This window comes from Elephas maximus, chromosome 15 (genome assembly GCF_024166365.1).
Source record: "Elephas maximus indicus isolate mEleMax1 chromosome 15, mEleMax1 primary haplotype, whole genome shotgun sequence".
NCBI classification, from domain to species: domain Eukaryota; kingdom Metazoa; phylum Chordata; class Mammalia; order Proboscidea; family Elephantidae; genus Elephas; species Elephas maximus.
The window spans coordinates 44854932-44868134 of NC_064833.1; the positions used below are offsets into that span (position 1 = coordinate 44854932).

Genomic DNA, 13203 nt, shown 5'->3' on the forward strand with positions numbered 1-13203 from the left:
AATTTTCTAATTTCCATCTTCCAATTCATAAATGCTGTCTTTGACAGATTCTGTCTTTGAACATTTATTTCTTCTACTGAGACTTAAAATTTTTTTTAATGACTATACATTTTTATGGAAACCTGGTGACGCAGTGATTAAGCCTTCAGTTGCTAACCGAACAGTTGGCAGTTAGAATCTACCAACCACTCCTTGGAGACCCTATGGGGCAGTTCTACTCTGTACTAGAGGGTTGCTATGAGTCTGAATCAACTTGACAGCAACAAGTTTTTGGTTTTATACATTTTTATTTCCAATCATTTTAATTGGTTCTTTTTTAATCTACATGTTCTGATTTCATTAGCACTAAGTTATTTCATAAACTCCAGTTCTTACATGTTTGGTAGATATTATTCACTCTCTGATTTCTTGAAGTTAAAGGTATTTACTTTTAAGTCCCTTCCATCCTAGACATTGCCACTCTAGGATGATTAGGATAGCATGGTATGCTATAATAAAGATAAGCTCAGGTTGCTGGATGGTGTAAGAGAATATAAGACTGAGGGGACAGTAAACGCAGAAGAAAAAAAGCCACCACATAACTCATTTTGCTCACAATGGATTTTAAGATACCTAGATATTCCTTCTTGTCTTTTGCATGGGCTTCTTTTCTTTTGCCCTTTAAATATTGGCCTGTTAAAAGCCAGAGATCTGTTAACTTAGCCCTTTCTATTCTTAACCTGAATACTCTCTCTAGTTGATCTCTCACATCCCCACGGCTTCAACTACCATATAGATCCTAACCAAAAAAACCAAACCAAACCCAGTGCCATCGCGTTGATTTCAACTCGATCCTAAAGACTTACAATTTCAGCTCAGAACTCTGATTCTCAGACCTAGAAATTCAGCTGCCTATTAACACTGACATTTGAATCCTTTTAAGAGATATGCTAGGCTAAGACATATGATAAATGGCTCACTTTACAAATTCAAAATGCTAACTATCCCCAGGAAGTTTTCATTGTCTTCATTGTCCATTACTTAACAAAAGCGCTTGGGACTTAATATTGTTCTCAATAACTATGGGCTGAATAGATGAAGGATAGATCCATCTATTCACATTTAATGTTTCTGAAATTAGAACGGTCTTTTTTTTTTTTTATGATCAGTGCATACATTCATTGAGAAAGTTTTATTTATTTATTTTTCCTTTTGAAAATGTCTTATATCAAAGGTGTATCTTTAATGTTATTTGGAATTGAAGAAATAGAATCTATTAATATCATAATTTTGAAAAGGCTTTCAACATAAGCATGAATACAAATAAAATGAGGGCGACAAATTAGAAATTTCTAATTAAATGGGAACAACAGAGACCAATCCCTAACTGAAAGGCACAGGCTATGTTATACTATAAAGTCGGCAAAAGTCTGAGCTTGGTCAAAACCAGAGGAAAATTAAATTATAAGGGCTTGAACTCTTTGAAGGAAAATAACCTTTTCCTAGCTCCCTAGGGTCTGTCCATATGAACAATTCTGACTCTTACAGCTAAAGTGAGTTTTCTAATAAACCAGTAGAACCAAGTTTATGAGCTTTAATCTACCCAGTTAAGAGGATTTTAATTGGCAGAGAAAAAGCTAGAAGGGGGGCTTGTGAATGTTTTTGATCAGAATTGAGGTATCTGGGAGAACATTTTCCCTTGAGGTAAAGAAAACAGTTGAAGAGACTTTCCAAACAGAATATCCCAGACAAAAGTTGTAGTACAGAATTATGACAGAGTCATAAATTCTGGTTCTCTTATGCCCTAGCAAGACTGAAGGTGAGTGATAGGAAACCTGGGACCTTTCAAAAACAAGGTCATTGGCTCCTCCTAGTAGAACATTTCCAGATGCTTAGCCTTATTCCACTAGTAGCAAACTAACTGCTTTGCTCTAGTCAATAGACTAACCAAGGCTCTGCAGGCAAACGTTAAAGTCTTTAAAAAATAATTGCCATTCAGTAAATCTCATCCAATGGCATGACCTAATGATTTAATAATTACTCTTTGAGGTAAGCTAGAAACAAAGGTACAAAAAAAAAAAAAAAAGGTCAAAAGACTAAATTCCATATAAGCATAAGCAATTGATTTAAAGGAGGTACCAATTACAAAATAAATTATAAAGGAATTATATGTCTGTGATGCTAAAAAATAAAGAATGCTATTCATAAATAAGCTATGCATGGGTATATGTTTGATTCCTAAAAATGTTTTCCTAAGAACTTGTAAGTTCAAGTTAAATTCCAACTTAAATTTGTTAGGAGAAGACAGACTTTATGCCATGTCTGCGGGTGTCAACCTGTGAAAATAAAAGCTGAATCTAAGCTTATCAAGTAGAGAAACATGGGATAATAAACACTTTGAGGCAGAAAAGACTCTGAAGGTCATGAAATCCAAAACATTTCCTGATCTGCAAATCGCTTGTGCAACTCTGAGAGCAAAGGATTGTGTAGGCTCCGCTTTTAAGCACCGTCCAGCCACCAGGTGACCATTTCCTTTTCCTCACAATCAAGTCACCTGAATAAGATGTCTCACTCTCTATGTGTCCTCTCTTCTGATTCTCACCTAAACCTTTTGTGATCAGACTTTCACCTTCCTTTCTCCATTAAGTCAATTCTCGGTAAAATCACCAATAGCCCCAACTGCCAAGTTCAGGGAACTCATTTTTGTTCTTATCTTCATAATTTGTGTTTGCCTTTTAATACTGTTGTACAACTTGTTCTTGATTTTCTCTCTTACCTTGACTTCCTTCACATCACTCATCTAGTTCTCTTCTACTTCTCTAGATATTCCTTCTTGTCTTTTGCATGGGCTTCTTTTCTTTTGCCCTTTAAATATCGGCCTGTTAACAGCCAGAGATCGGTTAACTTGGCCCTTTCTATTCTTAACCTGAACATTCTCTCTAGTTGATCTCTCACATTTCCATGGCTTCAATTACCATATAGATCCTAAAGACTTACAATTTCATCTCCAAACTCTCTCTGATTCTCAGACCTAGAAATTCAGTTGCCTATTATTAGACACTGACATTTGAATATCCCACAGGCCCCTCAAACTCAACAAATACAAATCATGCGCATAATTTCCCTCACATAAATTGACTTTTCCTACATTTACTCTTTTAGTGATCCATCCAAACCGTATGCATCATTTCCCCACATAAATCAACTTCCCGTGTTTACTATTTTCCAGAAGCATCCACAAAGCCATCCAAGTCAGAAGTCTGAGAGTTTTCTTAGATATTTCTCTCATATTCAGCCATTGCAAAAGAAAACATCATTATCATCTTCATTATTGTGATCATAACAAATGCATGTTAGGTACTCATAAGCTTTATAAGTTTTTACCTCATTTAATTTTTACAACAATTTTGTAAGTATTATTATTATCCCCATTGTACAGAAGAGTAAATTGAGGCAGTGATTAGTTGCTAGTAGATAATAAGTGGTGGAGCTGGTATTCAAACCCAGGCAGTCTGACTAAAGAGCCTGAGGGTATTAACCATTATGCTAATTAGTTATTAAGATGTGTGCAATTTACTTCCTCCAACTCTTTCAAATAAATTCCCCCCTGCTCTATCCTCACAGCCACTGCATTTGTTTAGGTCCTCATCAGTCAGAAACTCTAAGTTCCATGAAGTCCAGGATCATGTGTTCACCCGTGTCTCCAGTGCCTTGCACAATGATTAACCCATTGCTGTCAAGTCAGTTCTGACTCACAGCAGCCCTTTAGGACAGAGCAGAACCGCGCCATTGAGTTTCCAAGGCTGTAATGTTAGCGAAGCAGACTGCCACATCTTTCTCAGAGTAGCTGGTGGGTTTGTACTGCCGACCTTTCAGTCAGCAACTGTTTAACCACTGTGGCACCAGGCTCCTTAGTGCAATGATTAGCTTGATATAGCCTCAATAAGTATTTTCTGAGAAAATGAATAAAGTATTTCCATCAAGTTAATAATGGACAGGATGGCCATAAAATTTATTGTCCAAAGAAACAAAGTTTTGAGATTGAAACAGGGCACTATCAATAATTACTCTGGGTCAATAGAAATAAATTAGGAGTGCCCCCAGGAAAACTGGGGCATATCATCAACCTAATAATTGGACTACCTATGCCATATTGCTTTTTGGTGACCCAACACCATTTTCTCCTCTATACTACCCCCTATATTGTAGGGGCTGGAAACATGGGAACTACAATCCCTAAAGTCTTACCAGCAGGATTATGGTTTAGGTTACAACAATGAGACTCATTCATGTGAAATTTCAAAGGCAAAAGAGAAACAGAAATCCTTATGACTTCTATGAGGTGTGTAGCCACAGGGGCTTTGGCAGACAGCGGATGTGAGCTTTTACCCAAAGCCTCCAAGTATCTTCCTACAAATCACACACTTCGGTGCTGTAGGCAGCTGAGATTATTGGTGGCAGTCTCCTGCAGTTCTTATGCTTCATGATATTCTAAATACTAGTAATTGCTTCTCTAATCTTTCCTTGCTGGGCTTCTGATATTTTAAAGTCCCTGTATTTGTAAGCTGCCTCAACAGACAAAACTCTCAAGTATCTGTGGCTTACAACAGTAAAAATTGATTTTTTTGCACAGGCAAAGTCCAGTGCAGGTTGGTGAGGGCTCTTTTCCATCTGGTGACTCAGAGAACCAGGATTCTTCCATCTTTTCACTTTTCATTTCGACATATAGCTTCCAAGGTTGCTTCCAGGACAAGTGAGGGTTGGAAGAGGCACATCAGCTCTTAATCATTTTGGCCCTGAAAAGTTCCTACTTTACTACCCTTCACAGTCCTTCCATCAGGACCAGTTATAAGGTCCCAACCTAACAGCAAGAGAGGATAAAGGAACAAGGAAATGTTCAGTGAACCTTAACTCTTTCTGCCATAGGCTCTAATTCTTCAAATTAAATTCCTTTCTGTTTGAAATACCTAGTTTCTATTTCTTCTGGTTGATACATTGTGAAATAAAACATAATGGTAGAAATCTAAACATATTAATTTTATGAAGCAGTACTAACAATTTGTTTCCACACTTAAGTGTGGAAATATAGGCTTTATTTTGTATGTATACAAGCGTATTATCGTCTAGAAAATTTTACATATATGCTTAGTCTTTAGCTCATCTACCTATTGATAAATATTATTTTGAATTAATGGATTCAATAATAAGATTAATGTCTTTAATGGAGAGAATAAAAGAAAATATGAATATATATATCTAATCACTCCTTTAAATGAAAATGGCTTATATGTTTTAGTAAATGATAATGCCTTGGAATTTACAAAGACATAGGACTCTCATTATCTTTGGACCTAGAAAGACGAGGGTCCACATCGATATTTTCATATATCAACATGCCTGATGATGCATAAGTTTGTACTAAAGTGAGAAAATAATTCTATCCCAGGGCAGATGTGAAACATGACACTGACTCCTGAATTTGGTAATCATTATACTTTCATGTAAAACTATTAGCTTCTAATCAGCTTGTAGTCAAGAAATAAATAGTATATACACAAATCCACTCATGCAAAGCAATACCTTAAGACATTTTCAAAGTGGTTGACTTAGCATAATGCAAATACAAACATGATTATACATGTGGATACACCGTATATACCACGCTGGGCCTTCATCCTTCCCATTTGAAGGTGATGTTCAATGGACAAGCACTTGTTTCCATCTAAATGACTATGGTGAAGATGGGTTAATTTCCAGGGGTGATGTATAGGCAATGCAGGTAGCAGAGCTGGCCTACCCCACAGGCAACATTCAATTTCTGCCTCAACTGAGACATTCATCACTGTGTTCTGCCTACTCGTGTCTCTGTCAACGAATGAAGGTCATGTTACTCCCTCCAATTTCTGTTAATAAGAAATGTGGGTACAACAAGCAATCTGAAAGATGGATGAATTGAAAGGATAAGCCGTTACAGAACTGAAGTTTAATTCTACCACATTTCATCTCAGGTTAATTTATGGAAAAGAGAATAAAAGGAAAGAAAGTGGGTGGAAACTCATTTCTACTGAATACTTATGTATGGGCCAGATTCTGTACTTGATGTATTTTCCTGTTGATTCATTACAACATCTCTTGTGGAAGGCACTATTATTATCCTAATTATTTCAGTAAGTAGGCCTGACTGTGTCACTTACTGTCTTGAAAACTTTGAGCAAAGCCTCTTATCTATCTCAGCCTTGGTTTTCTCACCTGTTAAATGAGAATAATAATACCTGCCCTACATCTAGGCATTCTTCACACATATAATTATTTCTTTAACATTTTTCTTCCCTGCTAGATTGTTAGCTGCATGAGGCTTTTAAAAGGAGACCTGTCAGATGCCAAAGGCCCTACTCTTTCCTCTGTGCCTCCGAGCCTACCTGTAGGAGGGGATTTAAAAGAAGTGCCCACATGGACAATCTCAATCCTCTGCAGACATGAGTGCATCCTCAGGCAGAAGCCACATTTAGTACAGTACCATAAGAAGCTTATCTTTGCCATTAAAAATACTCATACATCAAAGACCAAAGGCAAGAACATTACAAAAGAAAAGCAACCAGTGATGATAAGCAGGGAAGATCACTTTGCTGTTGATGATTACTGAGTAAAGATCAAACTCATCCACCTTGGGTGCCAGGTATGAAGACTGGTAAAGGATCTATAAAGAAACACCATGAACTTTAGAAGTTACTCACTTATGATCAAGGGTCAGCAGTGGGCCTCTGTTGATTCACTGTGGGTCTTCTGTCTCAACTACTTCATAGTCATGGAGAGTGCAAAAGAGAAGTCCAAACTACAAACTACAACCCTCTAGGCAGCCTAAATTCAACAACATCAAAGATACTAAGAATCATAATAACTGCTCATAATTGCTCTGAACTTTTTTTTTTTCTCTGTCACTTGGTCAACCAACCATGAATACAGTAAATGCCTTACTATGGGTCAAGTTCTGGGGGATAAAGTAATAAACAAGACACATATAAACCTTGCCTTCATGAGTGGGGAAGTAAAATGTTAAATAATTATATATGTGAAGAATGCCTAGATGGTGCTCACTTCAGCAGCACATATACTAAAATTAGAACTACACAGAGAAGATTAGTATGGCCCCTATGCAAGGATGACACGCAAGTTTGTGAAGCGTTCTATATTTTATTGTGGGAATTACAACTAATGTCACAAAACAATATGTGTATAAATTTTTGTATGAGAAATTAACTTGAGTGTAAACTTTCACCTAAAGTACAATAAAAATAAATAAATAAGAATGCCTAGATGTAGGGCAGGCATTATTCTCATTTAATAGATGAGAAAACTGAGGTTGAGAGAGGAAAGAGGCTTTGCTCAGTTGTTGACACAGTAAGTGGCATAGTCAGGCCACAAACTTGGATTTATACTTCTAGCCTAGGGCTCTTTCTACATTGCTACGCTGTTTGGCTGCCTGTCACTAATGACCCTTTTCTACCAAAGGCATTCTGCGTCAAGTCTACTGTGGGTTGGATATGGTGAATACAAAGAGGGGAAGAGCCGAATTGATTATAATTGACTTTGGAGATGACCTTGAGTCCTTTCCTTTCTTGGTTTTAAACCATAAGGCCATTCTTTCAGGAGGGGCTAAGAACAGTAGCTAGAAAGCATATCTATGGATTACACTATGATTCAAAGAAGCGCCTTTGTTTAGGATAACCATGGTCCTCATTAGTTCCTATGAAAAATCTTCCTGTTATTCGTCAGGATACCTGTGACTTTTCTAGGGATCACTGACCACCTACAAAATACTTCTAAGGTGATGGCTATGTGGATACCTACCCTGTGGTTTCCATCCCTCCCAAAAGGGAAGCTTTAGATGAAATCGAGACTCTTGAAATTAAAATATTGGCAAGGCCTTTGGGAAGCTTCTAGCTTACCCACAGTAGGAAATATCTCTGGCAAGAACTGCCCCTGGAGAGGAAGGATAATGGAAGTGGCTGCGGATGCACGCGTTGGAAACATCTGACCAGTGGAGGCCGATTCTGAGGAGAACTGAACATCTGTGTGTTTGATTTCTGTGTGTCTGAGCCTCTTTTCCTTGCCTTATCTGCCCAAGAGTTCAAGGGCCCAGAACAGAAGGCTGTTCAATAGGCCTGTCAGTAAGCTGGAAATCTGCTCTGTACCCAGCCTGGTGGAGGACTAGAGTGAAGAAGACACAAACCCTGACTTTGGAGGGCTTAGTCTGGATAAGAAATTGAGATCGACATGAAACAGTGAGTGAAAAAGGGCCCAAATAGGTCTAGAGAGAGGAGAGGTCAATTTTGGAAGTGGGAATGGACTGGGCATTGCAGGATGTGATGTATTTGAGCAAAGAATTTGGAGGAGAAGAGCATGCCAATCAGGGCACACAGCATCAGCAAAGGTGCAGAAGGGAGTGAGGGTGGTTTGTAAAGAACCCAGTGAGGTGACCCAGCTGGCTGAAGCAGGGAATGTGTCTTGGAGAGAAATGGGATTCAGCTGTTGTGGTATAGTATAGAAAGACCTAGACCATGAGTCAGAACTTGGCTCTTGGTTTCACATAAGCTCTGGTCCACGTCCTGAGCAAAACCACACTCTCTCGGGGATTGAGTTTATTCACGTGAACAACCAGATCATTCCACTAGATGATCTTTGAGATCCCCTTCCAGCTCTGGCAACTAAGATTCTTTGATTCTCAAAGCCACTGGGAAAGAAAGGATGCATCTCAATTTCTGGCTAAAGGTCCAGAGGGACAGAGAGCCAATGCCACAAAGAGAAAAATGTTCTATTATTTTTAGCACAGTTGAGACTCCCTCGAATTCCTTAAACCAGAAGGAAGAAATCTGGTGCCTTGGTGCTGGGGACTGCAGAGGGGGGCCCTGCCTTCTATGGGCAGCACTCAGAAGGGCAGAAATCACCTCTGCCCCCTGGCAGATGAGCAGAATAATTGTGCAGAAGGCATGGTAAGAGCCTATCTCTTGTAGACATAATTCACACAGCAGATAATCTTGTCTGTGTCTCAACACAGCCAGGATAAACATGGTATCTTAAACAGGCTTTTATATAGATCAAGTATTCTGCAAGAAATAGTTTGATCTAGATATAGTTCCCTAAAAAGAAGAAAGACATAAGAAAATTCATCTTTGAAGACCAAATAAAAATAAGCACATACACACACACTCATCAAGGGGAAGCTGCCAAGACTCTGACTTTATTTCTATTTACCATTCAGCATCTTTGGTTTGTTTTTAACTAAAGGAGGAGGCATTTCTGTTTGATCATTTTTATCTCCTCCCCTTTAGCAAGCGTTTGCTTTTTAAATTGCCAGCTGTTCTTAACAAGAAGCAGAATGACCAAAGTTGCCTTTTCCTGGTGGTGTCTTAGAAGGTTTTGACTGCTAATATTATTACTTCCCCCATTGAATCATGTGTGATAAATCTTTCTAAGTTTGTGAGGTCAGCCACCAAGGTTTTGTCAAAGCTGGAAAGCAGTGCCTATACTTCAATGTTTCTCACGGTTTCAAGCAGTAAATCACAGAGGGAGAAAAATAAAAAGGCATTTGTCAAAATTACATTATCCACTTATAAATAGCACATTTTTTTTCCCAGTCTGGAAGATACAAAAAGAAAACAAAAGTCCTGGATATCTATGCAGTATCTATGCAATAGATAGGGGAAGATGCTGGTCAGTCTTAAGTCATATATATATTTACTTATATGCATAAAATCATATATATATGAATTTTGAGATTAGGTACAGTGATACCTGTGAGAGCCAGAACCCAACAGGACTGCCTTGTTTTTCCAGGTCTTACATGTTTTCTGCCTTGGACAGGGTGCAGTCTTACCACTTTTCTATTGCTTTCTATTAGTGGAAAATATTTGAGTTGTTCTTCTCTGACAGGATTCTGCCTCACACAGGTTTCAGCTTTCACAGGTTTTATTGTATAATTTTGAGATAGATATCTCTCAAAATTTTAAGAAATAAGACTTGTATAGAGTAGCAGGTTTATGGCTTATTAAAAAGCTGAATGTAATAAAGCTAGTATCACTGAAAAAAGATTAAAAAAAACTTTTTTTTCTACAGCCATTCTTCAGTAAGTGAAGGGAAAGAAAAAGAGTATGTAAAAACACAGCATCTTAGTAGAAATTTTCAGGACAACTGAGCATAACAAAACTGTCCTAAAATGAACTAGCAAATGGCTAGTCCACACCAGGTCCAATAAAAACAACAAAAATATGCTTGAACCCCTTGAATGTAGTTCAATTTATCTCACACATTTTGAATCTAAAACAAACCCTACATAGTTGCTGATAGACAGTGTGGAAAGAAGTATCTCTTCAAAAATGATCACAGCAATTCACAGTGACAGGACAACTCCCATCATGGGAATTCACTTCATGCCATTAAGTTACTTTTTATAGCGCTTGGAGACTTATGAAAAATTTGCCACTGTGACCACAACTAATCTCCCTGTTTGAAACACATTATTAAATGAGATCTGTCTTCTTCCATAAGAGGAAATAACTGCCACTTTAAACATGTGTACATCAAAAAGGACCAAAAGAGGTTCACCAGGGGCGCTGCCCAGGTTAAAAGAAGTTCTTTTAGTTTATGAAAGACTTAACATTAATGTGATGTTTAAGACAGTGCCAAGGAAGGGCAGAAAAAAAATGATTATGAAAAGTAAAGGCTATAATGATGGTGACCAGATCAAATAGATGTAGACAGGGCCCTCTCATCTGGCTTTATGATATGCACCTCAAACGTCACTCTCTCATTCAACTGTGCTTCCCTGAGCCAGACTCTGCTTCTACTTGGTTGTGTCTCTTTTCCGTCTTTCTCTCTCTGCTTTCCTTTTCCCTTAATCACAGTTATACTTCTTTACCCTTTCTGTGTTCCTGTAGGAGACCAAGGGCCTCTAGGGATTGACTCTCTCACTTTCCTGGACTCAAGCATTTGAATGGGGTCAGTTCTGCTAAATCTGACAAACAATATGAGTAGGTACCTTGAGTTGGGTTCTGGGCATGCAAAGATTAGAAGTAATGCTTATTATCATAAAGAGCTCAACTCTGACAATGGAAACAATGAGTATCCACAGGTATGGTTTCCTGGTGAATGAGGAAAGGTGAAACAGTATGGTATATTTAGGAATCTGCACATAAACTTAACATAAGATGCCCTTGAATACACAGAGTAGGCAGCAGGCCCTGTGGAAGGATTTGATGGATGCATATATGTCCATTGCCCATATGACCCCTAATCGTGCACTCTCAGTGTCCTATCCCCCTCTGCTTCCATACCAGTGACCAACACTGATCCCATCACTCCCCATGCCAGTCTTCTTACCCGTATTCCCCAATTTAAATGCAGTAGCCCTAAGTATAATTATTAATACGCCCATCTTTCATTTAATGCTGTCTTTTCATATGAAAAAAGAATAGTACATAGGGGTGAATCAGGTAAATTACAAGGCTAGAAGTGTGATTCAAAGCCTGGATAATAAAACTGTGTAGTTTATCCCTCTAGCTCAGTCCATTCTAAATATATGTTTTCTCTAACTATGTAAAAAAACCAAGGGAGGTCTGTTCCTATTGACAACTTCCAGTTCACCCTCCCACTGTCTTCCCAGGCTATCCAGTGACTAGTGCTTTGGCCGCTGTCCTTCTATGACAGGCCAGCTTCAGAGTAAGTCCAGTTGTGAGTGTCAGAAGTGGCTTAGACTTGGAATTAGGGAATCATTTCTTCTTCAATGCTGAGGTTGAGGGTTGGGGGATGGCATATGAAGATCTATTTAATAATTGCCAAGAAAAATCAGTATAAATTTTTTAAAGGTATAATTCTGAAAGAATAAACAAAAACCCATGCTGAAAATCTTTGTTAAACGAGGGCTGGTTATACAACTTGCATTTATCGAAACTGGGCAAATAAGTCGTGTTATTGTCATTGTTGTTAGCTGACATTGAGTTGGCCCCAACTCATGGCAGTCTCATGTACAATGGAACAAAATACTGTCCAGTCCTGCACCATCCCCATGATCAGTTGTGGATCTGACCGTTGTGATCCATAGGGTTTTCACTGGCTGACTTTTGGAAGTATATTGCCAGGCTTTTCTTCCTAGCCCATCTTAGTCTTGAAGCTCCGCTGAAACCTATTCAGCACCACAATAAGCTATAAGCCTCCACTGAAAGACAAATGGTAGCTGCACACAAGGTGCATTGGCTGGGAATCAAACCTGTGTCTCCCACATTAAAGGAAAGAGTTCTACCACTAGACCACCAATGACCTCTAGATAAGCCACACACACACACACAAAAAATCTGTTTTCATGGTCCGGGGCTTTCTAATCTGATATGAAAATTGGAGTCATTTTTCAAAGGTGGCATTGAGATGATTTTGTGTGATACTCTTCCCCATAGTCCAAATAACATCCCCCAAAACCTAATCAATGATAATGCCTAGACCACTACAGGAGACTACCTGTAGGTGCTGTGACTTAAGCCAAGAAGGGAATGAGCAGTGGCTACAGGTGCAGGTCCTGGACCAGCCAGCAGCGGCTAAACCTTAAGAGAGGAAGGACATAAACCAAAAAAACCAAACCCAGTGCCGTTGAGTCGATTCCGACTCATAGCGACCCTATAGGACAGAGTAGAACTGCCCCGTAGAGTTTCCAAGGAGCGCCTGGCGGATCTGAACTGCCGACCCTTTGGTTAGCAGCTGTAGCACTTAACCACTATGCCACCAGCAGCAGCTAAACCTTAAGAGAGGAAGGACATAGATAAGAGGAATTTCCTTATTTCTAGGGCTCTACTCGGTACCTTTATGCCAATGTTTCCAAACCTAGGATCATGAAATGGAGTCTATGAGCCAATTTCAAACATTTTAAAAAGCACAAAAGAACTCATACCTTTATGGGCGAGATAGCTGCCTCATTAAACTAAATTTGCAACAATTTAGTTGGGAGAATATCAGCTTGATGCAGCAACATTGGTCATATCATAATGAATTAAAGTATGTTATAAATTTTTATAGTTAACAAAATTTGAGAATAAATCATTATTAATTTTTGTTCTTCTACATTTTACTTATTTTGTTGTTATTGAGAATATATACAGTAAAACATATACCAATTCAACCATCTCTACGTGTATAATTTAGTGACATTGATTACATTCTTCAAGTTGTGCACCCATTTCA

General features: G+C 38.5%; 1 protein-coding gene and 1 non-coding gene across 4 annotated transcripts in view; one reads left to right on the forward strand and one right to left on the reverse strand.

Annotated features, from left to right (window-relative positions):
- Nucleotides 1–13203, reverse strand: part of CPQ (carboxypeptidase Q) — a 534503-nt gene that overhangs the window by 147206 nt on the left and 374094 nt on the right. The window lies entirely within an intron of this gene.
- Nucleotides 7067–7173, forward strand: LOC126059103 (U6 spliceosomal RNA). The gene has a single exon (XR_007513365.1). It is a non-coding gene; the product is annotated as a U6 spliceosomal RNA (small nuclear RNA).